Genomic DNA, 21463 nt, shown 5'->3' with positions numbered 1-21463 from the left:
GTTAAGTTTCATAGTTAAGATGCACAAAGAATAATTAATATATCTACATATATATGCATTTATATATGCACCTATTACAAATATGCTATAATTTTTAAGTCTTGCTAGTTGAACACCGTATCCCAAAGTATTCAAGAAGGTTTACATGCAAAATCCATTTAAGTTATTTTTGGCATAAGACTCTGGCACATCAGAACAGAACCACATCCAGCTGAAGTTTTGCAGATTTAAGACATATAGCCAAGTAGATTTTTCAGTTAAAATGCAGGCTTGCTCATATATTCTTCCATTGTCTCCTGTAACATATCAGTCTTCTGTAGCCTTGACAGCAGTTTTCTTTGAGGTTTCCTGGATTTCTCCTCCAATTATAAACTCATCAAGGATAAAATATGCCTTTTTGAAATTAAATATAATATCCAGTTCACAGACATTTCCAAAATACTTGTCTAGTAATTCCACTTAACGATGTACAATCTCTAGCGTCAACAGTTCATTGTCCTGATTTTCTACTGCACAGCAAAAATATAAGCTAGCATATCTTTTATAAACAATTTTTAGATCCTTCCAGTCAACAAAACTGCTCATCTTTTGACCACGAGACAGAATCATCTGTACAATTTCTCGGGTGATCTTTTTTCTCTCTTTATCGGGGAGTGTAGTATATCACTTCTGCAGTCTTAATTTCCCTTGTCGATTGAACAGCAATATGAAATGGATCATGTTGGGGGTCCGGGGCAGCCACGCAGCACGCAGCGGGATGGGCCGGCCGAAGGGGAGCACGGGCTGGGCCAGAAGCTGGAGGCGCCGCCGGCCGCCGCCCTGCCAGGAGCCCAGGTGACAGGTAAGGGTGTCTCAGACCATGGTTGTTTCCCACAATGCTCTCCAATACTATCATTTTTACAATATTGGCTCGCCTACTCATGAGCAATTAATATTTCTCCAATTACTTAGATCTGTCTTTATATGCATGAAGAATGTAATTGTGTTCATTCAGTTCCTGTGCTTGTCTTGGCAGGCAGACACCCATGTATTTTATTCTAAATGAATTTCTCTTTTTAACTTCTTTCTCCTAGATTTGCAGAAATTCTGATAATTAGTTAGATTCTACTTATCACTTTAAGGAAAGCTCCATTTATTCCTTTGCTTTCTGGTGGGTTTTTTTTGCAAGGCAAATGGGGTTTAAGTGGCTTGCCCAAGGCCGGCAGCTAGGCAATTATTGTCTGAGACTGGATTTGAACCCAGGTACTCCTGACTCCAGGGCCGGTGCTTTATTCACTGCGTCACCTAGCCGCCCCGGTGTTTTTTTTTTTTAACAGGAATCAATGTTATATTTTGTCAAATGCTTCTGCATCTATTGAAATAATCATATAATTGTTGTTGCTTTAGGTATTCATATGTCAATCATACTTAGTTTCCCAAGTATTAAACCAACCCTGCAGCCTGGTCACAGTGTATGATCTTTGGTGATAATATTACTATAATCTTCTTTATTTAAAATTTTTATCAGTAATCATTAAGATATTTATCTGCAGTTTTCTTTCTTTGTTTAGACTTTCTCCAGTTTAGGTATTGAGACCATATTTGTGACATAGAAGATATTTGCTAGGACTCCTTAATTTTTTAAAAAATAACTATATTAATGTTAGAATTTGTTATTGGTATTATTTGGTCTTTGAATGATCAGTTATAAGTCCATGTGGATTCTGGTTTTTTCCCCGTTTGGGAATTCATTTATGGATTGTTCAGTTTCTTTTTTTAAGATAAGGTTATTTAGGTATTCCATTTCCTCTTCTGTTCATTTGAGAAATTTTTATTTTTATTTTATACATATATAAACAGAATATTGTAAATATTCATCTATTTCATTTATATTGTCAGTTTTCTTGGCATATGGTTTGGCAAAATAGCTCTAATTGCTGTTGTTTATCTTCATTAGTTATAAATTCTCTTTCATTTTAATTATGGTAATTTTGTTTTCTTTTTCTTAGTCAAATTGTATAATAACTTATCTTTTTATTTTCAATTTTGTTAATCTCTTCTTTGGTTTTCAGGATTTCTATTTTGGTGTTTAATTGGGGAAGGTCATAATTTGTTGGTTTTCTTGGTTTCTTTATTTTTTTAGATGTGCATCCAATTGGTTGATTTACTCTTTCTATCTTTTATTGATATTATTTCTCTCCTAATTATTATATTAGCTATCTAATTTGATCCTTACCACAATCCTAGGAGGTAAGTACCTGAGGCAAAGAGATGTTAAATGGTTTTCCCAGCATTAAACAGCTAGTAAGTGTCTGAGCCAGCATTTGAACTCTGGTCAACAAGTTTTTAATATTGACATTAATTGTCCATGGTACCTTTTTTTAAAAAATTATCATTTCCCCCTTCTCTCTTTTCTTTTAGTCAATTTTTGCTATTGCTCTGCCCATTTATTTATTTATTTACTTTATTTATTTATTTATTATTTACTTTACCTCTGCCTATTTTACTTCAACTGAAGTATAATAATTTCTGATCTAGTCCTTTACTGTAACTCTGTATTTTTCTATTTCAAGAGTATTTCTTTTAAACAGTTGGCTTTTGGATTCTAGTTTCTACTTTTCTTTTTCTCTTTTATGAGTGAATTCATGTCTTTATCCCATTCATATATAAAGTTTTGATTGTCTACTGTTTATTTCCTTCCAGCCCATTCTCTTATTTTACCTTTTCTTTTAATCATTAAGAATCCATTTTGCTTCTGACTCTTTAATCTGCCCTCCCACTTATTCTTCCCTTTCACTTGATTCCCCCTTCTTCCTATTTATCTGTTGAATAAGATGTTTTTCTAAGTTCAACTGTGAATATATGCAAACTTCCATTTTAAGCAGTTTAAATGACAAGGTTCAGATGTAATCAGCTAAAACTCTCTTCATGTGTGATAACTTTCCCCATTCTTCTCCCTTTCCCCTTTTTTCAGTGCATCACTCTTCCCCACTCATTCCAATATTTTGAGAAGATCAAATACAACAGAATCACACTTAAGCTCTCTGGATAATTAGATTTCTATAATCCCTGATGATGATAAAATTCTGAGGGGCTATCTGTATCATTTCTCCATATAAGAGGGTAAACCATATGGAGACATATCCAACATGGTAGAGTCAGAGGAAGTAATGCAGGAAATCCTCTTCACAAACTCCTCTCAACAGACTAAATAATGATGAGGAATCCAGAAAAAGATCACAGTGAGTCATAAGGAGACACAGGAAAGTCTTATATATCGATCTGGAGACCAATCAAGCTCAGGAGAACAGTATATGTGGAGCACTCCAGTGGCCAGGCAGAGACTATGCCCAAGGGAAAGTAAAGGTCTTAGACTGTATCAGAGCATCCCCCAGACCCACACGGGGCACTGCAACTGGGGAAAGTCAACCAAATGGCAGTTTTGTCAACCATTACCCAGTCCCTGATCACAGATCTAGGGTAGTGTAAGAATGAGGCAGGGGTGGGGGGGAGAAATGGGGAGAAGACAGAAAGAATACTGTATAGAAAACAGAAAAAGCGAACAAAGAAAGTTCAGAAGCCAGCTGAAGCAGACAAAAGCAGTAGTAGTAGTAGTAAGTAGTAGTAGTAGTAGTAGTAGTAGTAGTAGTAGTAGTAGTAGTAGTAGTAGTAGTAGTAGTAGTATGTCCCAGATCTCAGGTAGAAAGCAGGGTCTTTATTTTTTTCCAATTACAAATAAAATAGTTTTAAATTTTTTTGTAAGATTTTGAGTTCCACATTTTTCTTTCTTCCCTTCCTCCTCCCCATGACAGTGAGTGATCTGATATATTAAGTATGTACAATCATATTTAACATATTTACATATTAGTCATTTTGTGAAACAAGAATCATAACAAAAGGGAAAACATGAGAAAGAAAAAAAAGAAAAAATAATATGCAATGGTCTGAATTTGGACTCCATAATTTTTTCTCTGGATGTGGATAGCATTTTCTATCACAAGTCTTTTAGAATTGTCTGCTCCTTGAACCTTCTGAGAGGAACTGAGTCATTGATCCTACACAATGCTGCTATTTCTAAGAGTACAATGTCCTTCTGATTCTGCTCACTTGAACTAGCATCAGTTCATGCAAGTCTTTTTAGACTTTTCTGAAGTCTGTTTGCTCATAAATTCTTACAGAAGAATAATACTCCATCACATTCATATACCATAATTTATTCAATCATTCCCCAATTGATGGGCATTCTCTCAATTTCTATTCTTTGTCACTACCAAAAAGAGCTGCTATATTTTTGTACTTATAGGTCTTTTTCCCTTTTTTATGTTCTCTTTGAGATACAGAGCTAGTTTCAGTATTGCTAAATCAAAGGCTATACAGAGTTTTATAATCCTTTGGGCACAGTTCCAAATTGCTCTCCAGAATGATTGAATCAGTTCACAATTCTAGCAACATGCATGTGTCCCAGTTTTCCACATTCCCCTCCAACACTTATTAATTTTCTGTTATATTAGGGAATCTGATAGGATTAGGGTGGTACCTAAGATTTGTTTTAATTTGAATGTTTCTAATCAATAATGACTTAGAGTATTTTTTTCATACTACTAAGGACAACTTTAATTTCATCATCTAAAAACTGTCCTTTCACATCCTTTGACCATTTCTCAATTGGTTAATGACTTGTTTTCTTATAAATTTGATTCAGTTCTATTTTAGAAATGAATCCTTTATCAAAAATGCTAACTATAAAAATTGTTTTCTAGCTTTCTGCATTCCTTATAATCTTGGTTACAATGTTTTTGTGAAAAAACTTTGTTATTTAATGTAAATAAAATTATCCATTTTGCATTTTATAATGTTCTCTACCTCTTCTTCTCCATAGATCTGACAGATAAAACTATTCCTTGTTCTAACTGGATTAATGCATCATCTTTTATATCTAAATAATGTACTCATTTTGACCTATCTTTGTGATAGGACGTGAGATATTGGTCTATGCCTAGTTTCTGCCAGTTTTCCCCCAGTTTTTGTCAAATAGTGAATTCTTATCCCAGAAGCTACATTACTATTGTTTGTTTTGTACCTAATTTATTCCAATGATCCACCACTCTCTTAGCCGGTGCCAGTTTTGATGACTGCTGCTTTATAATACAGTTTTAGATCTGGTACCTTCATTGCCATCTTTCTTGTATTTTTTTCATGAATTCCCTTGACATTCTTGATCCTTTGTTCCTCCAGATGAATTTTGCTACTATTTTTTTAGCTCTATAAAATAATTATTTTGATAATTTTATTGGTATTGTTGAAGTTTGCATCTGAAAATATTAGGGTTTGGCATTGGATGTCTGAGAAAGAATTCACAAGACACAGGCTCTCTCCCAGGCAAGTAAGCATTTTATCGGACACTGTGATGACACAGTGGGCTGAGAGTTGGGAGATATTGCAGCAAGGAGAGATTTGACACACTTTCTTTTATATAGGAGAGGAGAAATAAATGATCTCAGATAATTGAATCTGTTTGAAATAGGTCTGGATGTCAGAAGTTGACACCACCAAGGACAATTAGAACTTATAATTAAGTTATAAACTTGTTTGTTAGAGGACTTTTGGCTATCAAGGAAGTCCTCAGGTACTGAAGTCTCTAGGCAGGCCAGACCTGGATCTTCACATAAAAGTTAAAGGTCAAGGATGACTTCACTTAGATCAGGAACAGAGAGCACTGCTAGCAGGAGACCAAAAGATGCCTTGGGCAAAAGCAGAGAGAGAACAGAGCCAGTAATTACATCATAGCTAGAATTCTTAATTCTAGCAAGAACCCAGGTAAGACATTTAGAGCAGACCTTGAATGATAGGGAGGAGGCTCATTAATTGTGACATCTCCCCCCATAGATATGACACTGAATAAATAATTTAATTTAGGTAGACTTATTTTTATTATATTAGCTTGATCTACCCATGAGCAACTGATATTTTCCCATTGTTTAGCTCTTATTTTGTATGTGTCTTTGTGTGTGTGTGTGTGTGTGTGTGTGTGTGTGTGTGTGTGTGAAGTGTTTTTTAATTGTGTTCAAATAGTTTCTGGATTTCTCTTGGCAGTAGTATTTTATGTTATCTACAATTATTTTAAATGGAATTTTGCCACCTCTTGCTCCTGGACTTTGTTGTAATAAATAAATAAATATATGTAATATATTGTTGGTGATGATTTATGTGACTGCAACTTTGCTAAAGTTGTTAACTGAGAAAGCAGGGTCTTTTAACATCTAGCTGGTTGTTATTTGTCCTTCATTCTTGAAAAGGACCCTGAAAAAAAAAAAGGACCTTGGTACTGGGAATGTGATGCCATGACATACAAATGAATTGGGATTTAAGTGAGGGAGGATTATCCAAATTACCAGCCTCACTTTTCTCCAGCCAGATGGGTCCAGGGGCCAGATATGGATCAGGACAAGTGGAGATGGTCCTGGATACAGTAGGAGATGCTAGCTTTTTTTAAGGTAAGGTCTTTAACAGCTTTATCTGACTGAGGCAATGTCCATTCAGCGATTAAAGATAATTGAGAAAGAAAATGAGACAGAGAATGACTTCTTTAACCTAGTTTTTAAAAAATATCAGTCTTGGAAGGGAAGACCCTCAGGGTTTCTGGCCAAAAGCAGAAACAATTTCTATTTACATTCACTCTTAGTCAATCTGGACACAAACAAGAACCAAGTGGGACTTGGCCTGGGAACTATTTTTGTTGGCTAATTGATGAAAGCCAGAGTGACTTGAGGGCTGTAAACCACAAGATATCTTGCCAGGTATCTGCAATCCAAACAACTTCTAAACATTTAGTCCAACCTGCAGAGGAATAACAGGGCAAAAATCTGGACCAAAAGGTGCCTACAATTCTATTGCTCTGAGACTACAGAGCTTTCCAGGTGGCTAAGTGGGGCAGAGTTCAGTAGCAGTGTAACTCTTGTTGAGATGGAAACCCAGGTCAGGAATTTGCAGAGCTCAGACCAGGGAGGCAGCATTCAGACTTTGTCCTAGATCAGACCACTTTGAGAACACTGAAAACTTATAGGTCTTCAGCCTATCCCTGAGACTCTGGAATAACATAAAAAAAGTTAAGAAAGCAGCAGCATGAGTCTAGACTGTCCCTCCAGAAATGCAACAGAACTTGGCTTTTAACATTAATCCAAAGCCAGGAAGAATGGGCAAACAACAACAAAAAGAACTCCACCATAGAGGAGCTATCATGGTGGCAAGGACTCTCAAGACACAATCAGAAGGGAATGATTCCAAAACAACTACAAGCATTGCATCAGGAAAAAAAAAATGTGGGTGCCAAAACCCAGACAGAATTCCTGAAAAAGATAAAGCCAAGATATTGTTTTGGGGTTTTTTAAAGTTGAAAACTGGAAAAGAAATGAAACCTATGGAAGAAAGAATTTGGAAAGGAATTAAGGATTTGGCACTAGTTGTACAAAATCATGTCCAAGAAACTTAACTCCCTGAAAATTCAAGTGGACCAAATAGAAGCAAATGATTCCATGAGGCAGCAAGAAATATAAAAGTCAAAAAAAATTTTTTAAATAGAATATAAGGTATCTCATAATAAAAAAAAAACTGTCCTGTAAAACAAGAAGAAAATATGTAAGAAATTTAACATATAAGTGGCATGAAGAATTGATGAAAGGTAACCATAGAGGGCAAAGTAAGAACAGATGGATAAGGATACCAGGAAAGGCTAGAGTTGCCACCTGAAGTAGGTCTTAAAGGAAACTAGGGATTCTAAAAGTTTGAGATTGGGTAAGAAAACATTCTAGTTCAAGGTAGATAATTTGCATAGTAGAGTATAATAGAAAGGAGTAGAATATAAAAAAGATTGGAAATGTTAGAAGGGACCAACTTTTGAAGAGTATTATATAATAAAGACCTTTATATTTGACCCTGGGTGGGGAGCAGGTAACTTGGTCAGACCTATACTTCAGGAAAATCTTAGCAGCTTATTGAAAGTTGGATAGTAGTCAAGGGGACATGAGGCAGTGAGAATAATTAGAAAGCTATTCTTAGAGAAATGAATTAGGCTAATTAGGCTATAGCTATGTGAAAAGTTAGAAGGGAATGTATTCAAGAGAAATTATAATGAAAGGAATGATGAAGTTTGTCAACAGATTGATTATGTAAAGTAAGCAAGAGAGAGGATTCTGATATGGCACCAAGATTATTATTATCAGGCAATTGGTTATTCAGGACTGAAGCTCAGGAGAGTGAATGAAGGAGTGAGGTTTGAGCCAGAATTGAATTCATGGGAATGGAGAGAGAATTTTCTCAGAATCAGTAGGTAATAATTATAAAAATCTTGCCTGAGTGTTAAATTTGGATTTAATGAATTTCAAAAAAGGAGAGGTTGCTATAGAATGAATATAATAGCGGTAAGAGAGATAAGCATTATTCACTCTACCACCATGACCAATGAAGGGAAAGGGGGAGATAAGTGAAAGTAAAACCAATACTGGTTGGAAAGGGTGACAGGAGGAAGTCAGATCTCAAAGACTGCAAAAGATGAAAGAGAGAAAAGGTTTAATATGAAATCTCTCTGAGTCTCAGTTTCTTCATCTGTAAAATAAAGAGATTGGACTAGATTACTTTTAAGGTCTCTTCTAATTATAAACTTACAATTTTATTATATATGAATCTTTTAGTTTTTAATCTATCCTTTTGTTTAGGGTTCATATAATTTTCTGGGAGTCATAAAGGGACAATGAATCTGTGTTGTGTTTAGATTTTTCTTTAACTTAGGACTAGTTAAAGAGAATTTTTACATTTCTCTAGCATTTTGAAGTGTTTTCCACATCTACTGTTGTGATGCAAAAACACTTTGGAGGTGGGTCAAAAAATAATCATTTTTTTTTATATGAATCAGCTGAAGCACATGGGGTGTTGCGATTTGCTGAAGAGCATCACAAGTCTCCAGGAAGGCCTCTGGACACCCAACAAGCTCTCTCACCAAACCAAGAAAGTCAAATTAGGCCCAGCCCTTAGCAAAATATGATTTAGTTCAAATTAGTTGCTGGCTCCTCCTCCAGGAACCATTCTAACAGAGAATTCTAATAATTTGTATTGGCTTTAAGATTTGTAAAGCTCATTACAACTATTTTATACTCATAACAATCCTGGGAGATAAGTACTTTCAGTCTCTCCATTTTACAAATGAGGAAGACAGAAAGAGTTTAAGTGACTTACTCAGAATCACATAGCTAAGTAAATGTCTGAGACTGGATTTGAACAAGGTCTTTCTAATTCCAGCTCAGCACACTATCCATTCTGCCAATTAATATCCTCTTCCCTGGCCCTATATCTTCATGATTATCTTGAATTGAGAGACCACTTAAGGTGCTTTCCCTAAATTTAGCCTCCATGAATTGGATTTATCCTTAATCCCTGATCCCCCAATAAGATTGTGTTCTATATATATTGGTTTGTAATAGTCTTAATTAATTTGTGGTAAATAAAGTACTAATTGATAGAAAAACTTGCATTTTTAAACAGGTCCCCATGCCTTAATCCAAAAGACTAATATAAAAATTTGGGACAAAAAGAAAAGCTATATTTATTTTGGGGGGGGGACAAAAAGAAAAGCCATATGAATGAGAAGGAGCTATTTCTGGACAGGGTCTATTTGAGTCCTTAAATCCCATCACATAGAAAGCAGCCTACTCCTGTTTTAAAATGTTGGCAAAGATACTACCTCTGGTTTGCTTTATGACTTTGGGATAGGGAACAAAAGAATTTTTTTCCTTTTTTTCTACCAATCTTTTTTTTTGTAGTTTTGAGTTTTATATTTTCCTTCCTCCCTCCTTTTCTCCCCTCTCCCCTTTATAGTAAGCAATCTAATATAGGCTATACATGTGTAATTATGCTAAACATAGATCTATATTAATCATGTAAACATAATTTCTAAAGAAGTGAAAATAGATTTCACACCAAAGAAAATGGAGAGGTGCATGGTAGGTGTGAGGCAGTTACAAAAAAAATCAATGAGAATTAAAAAAAATTTTTTAAATCGGTCTTTTTTTTAGTTCCATATTCTTTACCTTCTACCTACTCCTCTCCCACTTATTGAGAAAGCTAGGGGAAAAAACAGGTTAAAATTTTATCAATCAAAATAAATTTCCACTTTAGCTATGTTTCCCCCAAAACATATCCTTCAGTCAGCACACTATCAGTTCTCCATCTGAAGACAGCATGTTTTATCAAGAGTACCCCAGAAAACTGATTAGTTCCTTTGTATTGATCAGAGTTCCCAAGTCTTTCATAGTTGTTTGTCTGTACAGTATTATTGTATAAATTGTTCTGGTTTCTCTCATTTTATTTTGCATAAATTCATACATATGTCTTCTCAAGTTTTTCTGAAATCATTGCCTAAATAATTCCTTATAGCACAATAGAATCCTATCGTATACATCCATTCTCTGTTGGGTATGCCCATAGATTCCATTTCTTTGCCAGCATAAAAAGATTTTCTATAAATGTTCTTGTACATATATATATGTATATATTAATATTTTACTTCTTTGATCTCTTTGGGTTATAGACCTAGTAATGGTGTCACTGGATCGAAGGATATGCACAGTTTAATAGCTTTTTTGGATATGGTTCCAGATCCATTTCCAGAACAACTTAGACCAATTCACAGTGTCACCAATAGTTCATTAACGTAGATTTTTCTACAGTCACTGTAGCATGTCATTTTTCTTTTCTTTTATCAGCTTTGTGAGGATGATGGGTGTGAAGTTGTTAAAGTGCATTTATATGTGATTTTGAGCATTTCATCTTTGAAAACTGCCAATTTATATCCTTTGACCCTTTGTCAATTGGGAAACAGCTCTTATTCTTTTGAATTTGATTCAATTTGCTATGTTAGAAATGAAACTTTTATTTAAGAAATTTGCTGCAAAGATTTTCCCCCTAATTTCCTTCTTCTGATTTTATATGCATTAGTTTTGTTTTGTATCCTTTCTGTTTTTTAGTTATAAACTCTTTTTGTAGGACGCCCTGAGTCGAACTGAAAGGACAATATGGATAAGAGATACATAGGATGGACTGGTATGGATGGGTTCATCTTTAGAGATAATACAGTGAGATAACAGACCTAATTGTGTACTTGAGAGTACTTCCATTGGATATGATGAAGTGGTTTTATACTCATGGAAATTGGTATGAAAACAGGGCTTAGAAGCTATAATGCTGATATAGTTATCAAAAGCTATGTAAATCTTGCATTCTGTTTCCTGTGGTGTAGTGTAAACTAACTTCATTTCACTGTTTGCACTTGTGATGGAATCTTAGTGGCTTAGAAGTATTGATACTATCGCAATGGAATTTGCAGATAAAAAATTAGAGTAAACTCCTAATATCTCACAATAAAACAGCAGAGATAGACTTTTTGACTTCATATATTGACTTAGTGAATAAATATTTTATATATTAAAATAACATATTTGTATTGCATTTGACAGTTTTTAAAAGTGCATCCACATTATCAGAGTGGCAATATGCAGTACAAGAACATAATACTAGATTTGAAATCAGGATCTTCATGCCAGGAAATCACTTAATTTCTTCATTTCTCTGGGTATTTTACCTCTGTAAAACACACACACACACACACACACACACACACACACACACATATATGTGGGGGGGTTGGCAAACTAATCTCTAGATCTTTTCAGCTCTAAATGCTATGATCTGGTTTCATTCTCATATAACCACTCTTAAGGAGGTAGAGTAGGTATAAACACACCTTGAGGTCAGGTCCTGACTTATTTTTGTATTTGTCTTTTCTCCCCCAATTCTATTTCCTTAGCTATTACCTTGTACTTAGTACAGGAGTTTTATAAATGATTGCTGAATGTTTGAATAAATTTATAGATGATGGTCAAGTGGCTGATCTAAGGTTACATGGTGTCTTGGGATGGGGGGAATGGTGGTGTGTGTGTGTGTGTGTGTGTGTGTGTGTGTGTGTGTGTGTGTGTGTGTGTTATACCCGCCTTGTTTTGAATAATCCAAAACTACCAAAAAGGACATGTTCTCTTCCTAAAGTATATTAAGGAAGACCAGAAAGTGAGACAATGAAGAAAATACATGTAGATTGATGTAGACTTAATCAACAATGTGATATTAGCATTATAACAGAATTTAAAGCTAAAAGAAACTGTAAAGATATATATTCTTATTTTATCAGTTTACAGAAAAGAAAATTGAGACTAGAAACAGATTTACTCCAGGTCACACTGGCAGTAAGAAAACAGAGCTTGGATTTGAACCCAGACATTCTGACTAAAATCCATATCTCTTGAAAATTACCATGAGTGATGAAAGTGGAAGTTAATTGATATATTTCATAAATTTAATTTCACAGTTGATAGAGAAGGCAGTTATTTTAATAGGTTAAAGAACAAAAGAGTTAGTAGGTAATATTAAAATACCAAGAAACCAAAAGGCCAGCTTATTAGGTTCAAATGTGATGAATTGGGTCTTGTAATGTGTCTACTTGGAACAGAATTGTGCTTCAGGTATAAATGCCTTTTTGTTGCAATATGATTCAATTACATCTCCATTTTTAAAAATTGCATTTGACCTATCCCTACTCTACAACCACCTAGTCAAGCTTATCTTTCTTGGAACCCAGTTTCATCATCAGTAAAATAAGGAGGTTGGACAAGATAATCTCTATTATAGTCTTTTCCAATTCCAGCATTCTATGACTTATGATCTATATGTCTGTTCTTCCTTTAGCATCATTTCAAAATTAATTTAGATTGCTTAGACCAACAATTTCTGACATACACAGAAGCAAGTATAGAATTTCTGGTGTACAAAAGAGAAGCCTAATAAAACATGGAATTATGAATTGATGCAGGCATGCAAGGTATTATCTGACATAGAATGACTAATAACTTGATTCTATTTTTAAAGGATTCATTTTATAAATGATAGAACTGGAACACTCTCATATGATATACTGTATTAACTGCAGAAATAAAATAAAGAATGTCCATGTAAATAGAACACATTACTTTAAAAAACTGATGTTCTAAAACAAAAATGATATAGGAGCATGTATTTTTTAAAAGCAAAAGTATTTTTACTATCCTTTTTCTGGCTTAATACCCTCAAATGATAGGTTGGTTATATGTCAAAGCTAAAAATCTATCAGGGGACAAAAAAGGGACAAAAAAGGGAAAATGCATTAATGGTTCTAGGGGTGTGTGTGTGTGTGTGTGTGTGTGTGTGTGTGTGTTTGTGTGTAGTTTAGCTAGCAAAAAAAATAATGGGATGAGAAATTGAAAGAGCAGTATGTTCTAACCTTGATCCTGTCAATAGCTATGGAATGTGGGGTAAGTCATAGGATCATAAAATTTGGATGGGAAAATGAAATTTTAGATAATTTGGATTGATTTTTAATCTATGGTCCATAAATTCCAAAGATCAGAGGTGGTCTGGTAAATAACTACTTTTTTGGGGGAAATTGTGTCCATTTAAGTTTAATCTACATTACTGACATTTTCTCTGTCACTTAAATCTAAGCAATTAATATTATAAATTATGACTTGTATCTTGCCAGTATCTAAGGTGTGAATATGAACACTAAAAATTTAATAATCAGCTGCCAGTAGGAGTCTGTGGACAGATTTCAGGGGATTTGTGAATTAGTTTTTAAAATGTTTTAATAATGTTTTTAAAATGTTTTGATATAACAGTATAATTGGTTTCCTTGATAATCCTATGTATTTTATTTTATATACTCAAAAACATTCTGATCCTAGTTCCACTAGATTATCCAAAGTGTATATGATACCCCAAAGGCCTCTCAAACTTTATTTTACAAATGAAGAAATTGAAATTCAGAAAGGTTAGTGATTTGTCTGAAGTCACTCAATTTCCTAATCTGTAAAAAAAAAAAGTGATACCACCTATTTCTCAGCACCATTATAAAGAAAAAAATAAAATAATGTATGCAAAAGCATATATTATTTGCAATTGTAAAATTATAACTTGAAAATTAAAGATGTATTTAGAAATAAAGCTTATTTTTAAATAATTGTGCCATTTAATTAAATTAAGCTTTGGATTTGTCATGGTAGATTATAGAAAAAGTGCTTGGTATATAAGAAAAATGATTTGAAGGAAAAGCAGAAGAAAAAAATTTGTACAATTTTAAACAAAAGCCCAATTTCCTTTTCCTTCCAATTTGTATTCACTGACTTTCCTCTTCATCTGTACTTTTGAAACAGAACATACTCTAGAAAGAGAATTAATATTTTTCAGATGTTCATACTTCAAAGAAGTATGATAAAATAAATTGAAATTTATTTTAAAGTCTAAATCTAGATAAGTTTTTAAATTTATATTTAAACATGTTTTTATCTTTGCTGCCTCTCACCATTCACAATCAAATTGAATAATTTAAAAAACAAACCTTTCACAACAAACATATATAGTTCAGGAAAGCAAATACTCAAATTGACTATGTCCAAAAATGCCCAGGCAGTGGTAAAACTCTTCATCTTTTTTAGCCAGTCACTTCAACCTCCTTGTCCTTGTGTATATGTGAAAATCTAGGCATCTAGCTCACATGCAATTAGTGAGAACTTAAGTAAACTATTGAATTGAGTTACATCCACTCTTCATTTTCAACCCTCCCCCCATCCCCCACCCTACCCCACATACATACAGAGCCTGGTGGAGATGCCAGTGACAGTGAATTAAATGGGGCAAGAAAAGATCCTAGAGTCAACAAATTGTTAACCAATTGATGCATAACAGAAAGCTGAATGTAGACACAGCTGTTTCTTGGAAAATGATAGGAACATCAGGGAAGTCAGTCAGGTCACAGTGGCAAAGGAAGGGGGAAAACTCCGACATCTGAGAGTTAAAGAGAACTGGGCTTTTTTAAAAAATTTTTTTCATGCTGACAAGATCATGTAATACTTATGGGAATGACACTAAGGATGGAAAGATAATGGACAGGAGAAAGAAAGGAAATGTATATGACAGTTGATGCCTCTTCTTAGTCTATGGGAACTTTCCCTTTATCAACAAAGTTAATTGATATATTATCATATAATTGATAAATTCTAGGGAATTGTTAGAGGCAAGTAAGAGATTAAGTTACTTGCCCAGTCATATACCTAAAAAGTTTCAGAGACAGAATTCCAACCCAGAATGCCCACCTCAGCACTCTACACCACAGTAATACTGCTACAGATACTGAGCAGCCAGATGATATAGTAGGAAGAATGCCGGCTTTGAAGTCAGGAGGATCTGAGTTCAAATCCAACTTTCAATTTATTGGTTGTGTGACCTTGGGAAAGTCTCTTAACCTTGCTTGCTTCACAAACAGGGCTGTCTTCAGTCTTCCTGATTTTATAAGTGGTCACTGAACTCAAGATAACCTTGGAGGAGAAAATGAGGTTGGGGATTTAGCACAACAATCCTTTCACTCAAATCCAATTCACTTGCATATTATGATGTCATGGTCCTCTTTGAGAACAAAGGACAAATATCATCACATGTACAGTCAGTATATTGTAGTACCACACCATTGTGTAATATTGCTACATAGGATTACATAGTAATCCTATTTTATACCTAATTCTAAAATATTGTGTAATCTAATTATTCAGAGGCAAGCAGTCTAGTTAATCCATTCTCAGATAATGTGTCTCTTGTATCTCTCACGTGTACCTTGGACACATACTGTAAAATTAAGTCAAATAATTCTTGCTAATTAGAACAATACTGTAACTAGTCTTTTTGTTGTTTTCCTTGAGTCAACTCCAACAATATAACAAATTTCTCAGTGTTAGATCTTTTTTTCATTATTCCAAGCAATAATTCTGAAACTTGAAAAACATTTGGATTAGTGATATTAAGATTTACAACAATAGGTAAAAACTGATACTGGGGAGGAAGGGTTGGACCAGGCCATTGAAAACTATATATTTATCTATATAGTTTAAGTACAAATTCAATTAAGCTAAATTCAACAAGCATTTATACATTTAATTTCATTTTTCATAATTAAAAATAGCCATTATAGATAATAGTTGGTTTTGCAAAGGGGAAGTCCAAACTAGTTATTCTTTTTCTTTTTTAATTTTTATTTATTCTTATTTTGTACAAATAATTTCTTTATACATTACTAAAATATTCTTGTTTAAGAATAAACATAATACCCTCTCCCCCCAAGAAAATATAGACCCACATAAGTGATAAAGTAAAGGGGAGAGAAAAAGTTAAAATTGAAATTAAAAAAAAAAATAATAATTGTAGGTATGGCCAGGTGGCACAGTGGACAGAGCACTGGCCCTGGAGCCAGTAGCACCTGAGCCCAAATCCAGCCCCAGACACCCAACAATCACCCAGCTGTGTGACCCCATTGCCCTATAAAAACCAAAAAAAAAATACCCAAAATAAAATAAAATAGTAATAATAGTAGGGGTGGCTGGTTGCCTGACAGATCACTGTCCCTTGAGCCAGGAGCACCCAGGTCCAAATCCAGCCTCAGACACCCAACAATCACCCAGCTGTGTGGCCCCAGGCAGGCCACCCATCCCCATTTGCCCTGCAACACCCCCCCAGAAAATAATAATAATAATAATAATAATAATAATAATAATAATAATAATAATAATAATAATGCTTCAGTCTATGTTTCAACACCACCAGCTCTGTCACAGGTAGATCACATTCTTTAGGATAAGTCCATCACAAAAGTTACTTCCATATTTTTCCACCATTGCCATTGCTGATCATAACTCCTTCCATTCATACTTCTCTATTACCATGAACTATATTTTCTCTCTCCTTTCACTCTGACACTGCTGTAGGGTAGTTGAGTGGCATGGCAGACAGATCCCTGGCCCCGAACCCACATACCACCCCTTACCCAGCAACCACCACAATATATCTTCAAATTCAGTTTTCTCCCGTGCTTCATCTATAAAAGCTCCTTTTACCTGCTCTATTAAATGAGAAGGTTCATATGAGTATTATCAGTATTATTTTTCTATCCAGGAATACATGTAGTTCATCATCATTAAGTCCCTCATATTTTCCTCTTCTCCTCCACTATCTATGCTTCACCTGAGTCCTGTATTTGAAGATCAAACCTTCTGTTCAGCTCTGGCCATTCCAACAGGAACATTCAAAATTCATCTTTTTCCCTGGAAGAGGATGCTCAGTTTTGCTGGGTAGTTGATTCTCAGTTGCATTCTGAGCTCTTTTGCCTTCCAGAATACTATATTCCAAGCCCTATGAGCTTTTAATATAGTTGCTGCTAAGTCCTGTGTGATCCTGACTGCAGTTGCACGATATTTGAATTGTGTCCTTCTGGCTGCTTTGTAATATTTTCTCTTTGACTTGGGAGTTCTGGAACTTGGCTATAATATTCCTGGGGGTTGGTTTTTTTTTTGGATCTCTTTCTTGGGGAGATCAGTGGATTTTCTCCATTTCTATTTTGCCCTCTGCTTCTAGGATATCAGGGCAATTTTCCTGTAATAATTCTTTGAAAATGATGTCAGGGCTCTTTTCCTGGTCATGACTTTCAGGTATTCCAATAATTTTTTTTAAGGTTTTTGCAAGGCAGATGGAGTTAAGTGGCTTGCCTAAGGCCACACGGCTAGGTAATTATTAAGTGTCTGAGACCGGATTTGAACCCAGGTACTCCTGACTCCAGGGCCAGTGCTTTATCCACTGTGCCACCTAGCCACCCCAATTCCAATAATTTTTAAATTATCTTTCCTCAATCTGTTTTCCATATCTGTTGTTTTTTCAATGAGATGTTTCACATTTTCTTCTAATTTTTCATTCTTTTTTGAAGTATTGAGTCCTGATTGCTCATAAAATCAGCAATCTCCCTGAGTTCTATTCTTTGTCTGATGGATTTGTTTTCCTCAGAGAGCTTTCTTATCTCCTTTTCCATCTGGCCAATTCTGCTTTTTTAAAGCATTGTTCTCCTCAATAACTTTTTGAACTGTTTTATCCATTTGACCTATGCTGGGTTTTAACCTGTTATTTTCTTCAGCATTTTTTTGGATCTCCTTGACTAAGCTGCTGACTTCATTTTCATGTTTTTCCTGCATCTCTCTCATTTCTTTTCCCAGTTTTTCTTCTATCTCCCTCACTTGATTTTCAAAGTCTTTTTTGAGCTCTGTCATGGCCTGAGCCCAATTTCTGTTTTTCTTGGAGTCTTTAGATGCAGGAGCTTGTACCTCCTCATCTTCAGATTGAGTGTTTTGATCCTTCTTGGGATCACAGGCAAAGTATTTATCAATGGTGTTCCTCTTTTTTCCTCTGCTTACTCATTTTCCCAGCCTGTGCCTGGTTTTGGAGTGCTTCCTGAGCTTTTGGGACTCTCCCACAAGGATCTCAGTGTGTGAGGCTCTGTCTTCCCTCCTGGTCTGTGAATGACCACAAGCACACCCCTCTACCATGGGGTTGAGGTGGGGGGGGGCTGCTGTTCTATGGGGGGGGCTAGACTATGATCAAGATCTGAATGTGGTCAGAGCCCCAGAATCCTGCTCCAGGGATAGAGGACAGAGCTTGGCAGTCTCTCTCCACTCCCCTCCCTAGGCTCAGCTTGCTAATGCCTTGGGAGTTCTTGCTTACTGGTTCCGCCTGCTTCTGGTTCCTGGATCTGGGCTGCTAGAGCCATGCTGCTTGCTGTGTGTCCTGAGGGCTGGGCTTCACATGCTTGTTCTGACAGAGGTCCCCCTGCTGTTCCCCCAAGTTGTGCCTGGTACTCCCTGGCGTCTAGATCAGGAAACTGCCCCCACTGCTGTGAGCAGCGGCTCCTAGTGCCCTGGGGCTGCTTCTGGGAGGCTGAAGTTCCTTTGCTCTGGCAGGCCACCCTCTGGTGGGCCACCCCTCCGACCCTGTGGAGCCAAGCCTTCCGGCTCTTTTCCAGGTTACCTTGGATTGGAGAATTTTGCCTCACTGGATCCCTCTGTGGGTCCTATCTCTCGAAAATGTAGTTAGAGTCCTTAGTTTATAAGTTTTGCTCCAAAGCAACTAAGAGAAGGTCCTCTCCTGTTGCCATCTTGGCTCTTCCCCTCCCCCCAAATAAATCTAGTTATGCTTTTTCTAAATTTAAATTTGAGAAGGAAGATTTTTTTTTTAGGTTTTTGCAAGGCAAATGGGGTTAAGTGGCTTGCCCAAGGCCACACAGCTATGTAATTATTAAGTGTCTGAGACTGGATTTGAACCCAGGTACTCCTGACTCCAGGGCCGGTGCTTTATCCACTATGCCACCTAGCCACCCCCCTGAAGGAAGGAATTTCAAGGGATGAGTAAGTGGTAAGGTAAACAACACAGGCTACATAACATAGACAGTAATGGTCTCAACATTCTTTGATGCGCAGTTTACCATAATACATGACAGTTTCTAAGACAGCCATATAATGGTTCTCAGACTAATTGGTCAACACTGGAAGCTATCTTTTGATGAGTCTGATATTATATCTTATCTGCTTACCTGTGTCAATTTGAAAAAAAATTAAAGGGAAGCATTTCAATTCTGCTTCTTCCTTTGTTAGGTCCTTAGCTTTTATGATGGGTTCAATGTTATTCTCTCTGCAGGTATAACTCCAAAATCATTGTATCCAGTCTGAAAGCACTTCTACCTGTAGAATACTGATATGCCCTTTGGGGCCTTGTTAAAATGACAACCAATAACTTGCTTAGTCACTGAGATTTAATATTTTTTCATCATCTCACAAGAGCCAATGAGCATAAACTTAACTTTGCTACTGAACTTTAGTGGCATTTTACTGCCTTCTGGATTTTAATTGATGTTCCTTGATGTTTGAGACATGTCAAACTCAATATGTCTAAAAATAGACTGATATTTTCTTAAAAATTTATACCTCCAACACTAATGCATTGTTGATAAGAGTTACAATTGGAAAAATGCTCTAAGGGCAATCAAATTGTACATATCCTTTGATCCAACCATACCATTACTAGGTCTGTATCCCAAAGAAATCTTAAAAAAGGGTAAAGGACTTCCACAGATAAAAATATTTATAGCAGCCCTTTTTGTGGTGGCAAAGAATTGGAAATTGAAGGAATGCCCATCAATAGTGGGTGGTATATTAATGTAATTGTATATTATTGTACTTTAAGAAATAATAAGAAACAGGTTTCAGAAAACCTGCAAAGAAGTACATGAACTACTGAGTGACATGGGCAGAACTGTGAGAACATGGTACATAGTAACAGCAACATTATGTGATGATCAACTATAATAGACTTAGCTCTTCTAAGAAATGCAATGACCCAAGACAATTCAAGAAGGAAAATGCTATCCACCTCCAGAGAAAGAACTATGGAGTCTGAATATAGATTGGAGCATACTATTTTCACTTTTTATTTTATAGTTTTTCCCTTTTGTTCCATTTCTTCTTTCACAACATGACTAATGTGGAAATATGTTTACATAATTGCACATGTATAACCTATATCCGATTGATTGTTATCTTAGGGAGGGAGGTTGGAAAGAAGGGATAAAAAAATTGAAATTCAAAATCTTATAAAACTGAATTCTGAAAACTACATGTAATTGGAAATTTTACCAAATGTTTACCAAAAAAATAAAATCATTCCTCCTCCAAACTTCTCTATTAACTATTGATGAGACTACTATTGTGCTTTACATATTCAGAAACTTTAGTCTACTAAACTAATCAATTGTTACAATGTTAATCTTACGCCACAACATTTCTTATATTTACCTCATCTCCGTTGATACATCCTCCATCCTAGTTCAGGTCCTTATCTTTCATTGAAATTATTTCAAAAGCTTATTAACCTTTCTCCCTGACACTAGTCATACAATCCTTCATATCTTCACATGACCAGCAAGCTAATAATCCTAAAACATATTTCTGACAATTTTAATCCCTATCTCTTAGTCAAAGTTGTAACAGTTTCTCTCAAGGATAATATACAGAATTTTAGTCAGCCTTTATTAAAGAGCTCCCCAGTTCAAATAACATCTAACTTTCAAGTCTTATTCCATACTATTACTCTTCATGTATTCTCCAGTCAAATTGGTCCATTAGCTATTTCTTGTAAGTACATTTTATCTCCTTTCTCTGACTTGTACAAGTGGTTTCTCAGGTCTAGGATGTACTCCCCTTCTCACTTCTACCTCTTTAAATCTCTAACTTGCTTCAAAGCACAGTTCAGATGCCACATCTTACTCCATTTCTGTTCTAGTTATTACCATCCTCTTGAAATTTGTCCATTTAAAATTTATCGACTTTATATTTACACTTAATCTCCATATATTTTGTAACTTCCTCTCCCTCAAGAATAAAAGTTTTTTGGGGGCAGGGACTGGTTCATTTTTGTTTTTGTATCTTCAGGATATGGTCCTTAGCACAGAGATACTTTACAATAAATGTTTAATTGACTTCATGCTTAAACT

General features: G+C 35.4%; 1 pseudogene; it reads right to left on the bottom strand.

Moving 5' to 3' along the window:
- Window positions 1–213: 213 nt before the first annotated feature.
- Window positions 214–856, bottom strand: LOC141523760 (AP-1 complex subunit sigma-3 pseudogene; annotated as a pseudogene).
- Window positions 857–21463: the final 20607 nt, after the last annotated feature.

Source organism: Macrotis lagotis, chromosome 5 (assembly GCF_037893015.1).
Source record: "Macrotis lagotis isolate mMagLag1 chromosome 5, bilby.v1.9.chrom.fasta, whole genome shotgun sequence".
Classification (NCBI taxonomy): Eukaryota; Metazoa; Chordata; class Mammalia; order Peramelemorphia; family Peramelidae; genus Macrotis; species Macrotis lagotis.
This window is presented reverse-complemented; position numbering and strand designations above follow the sequence as displayed.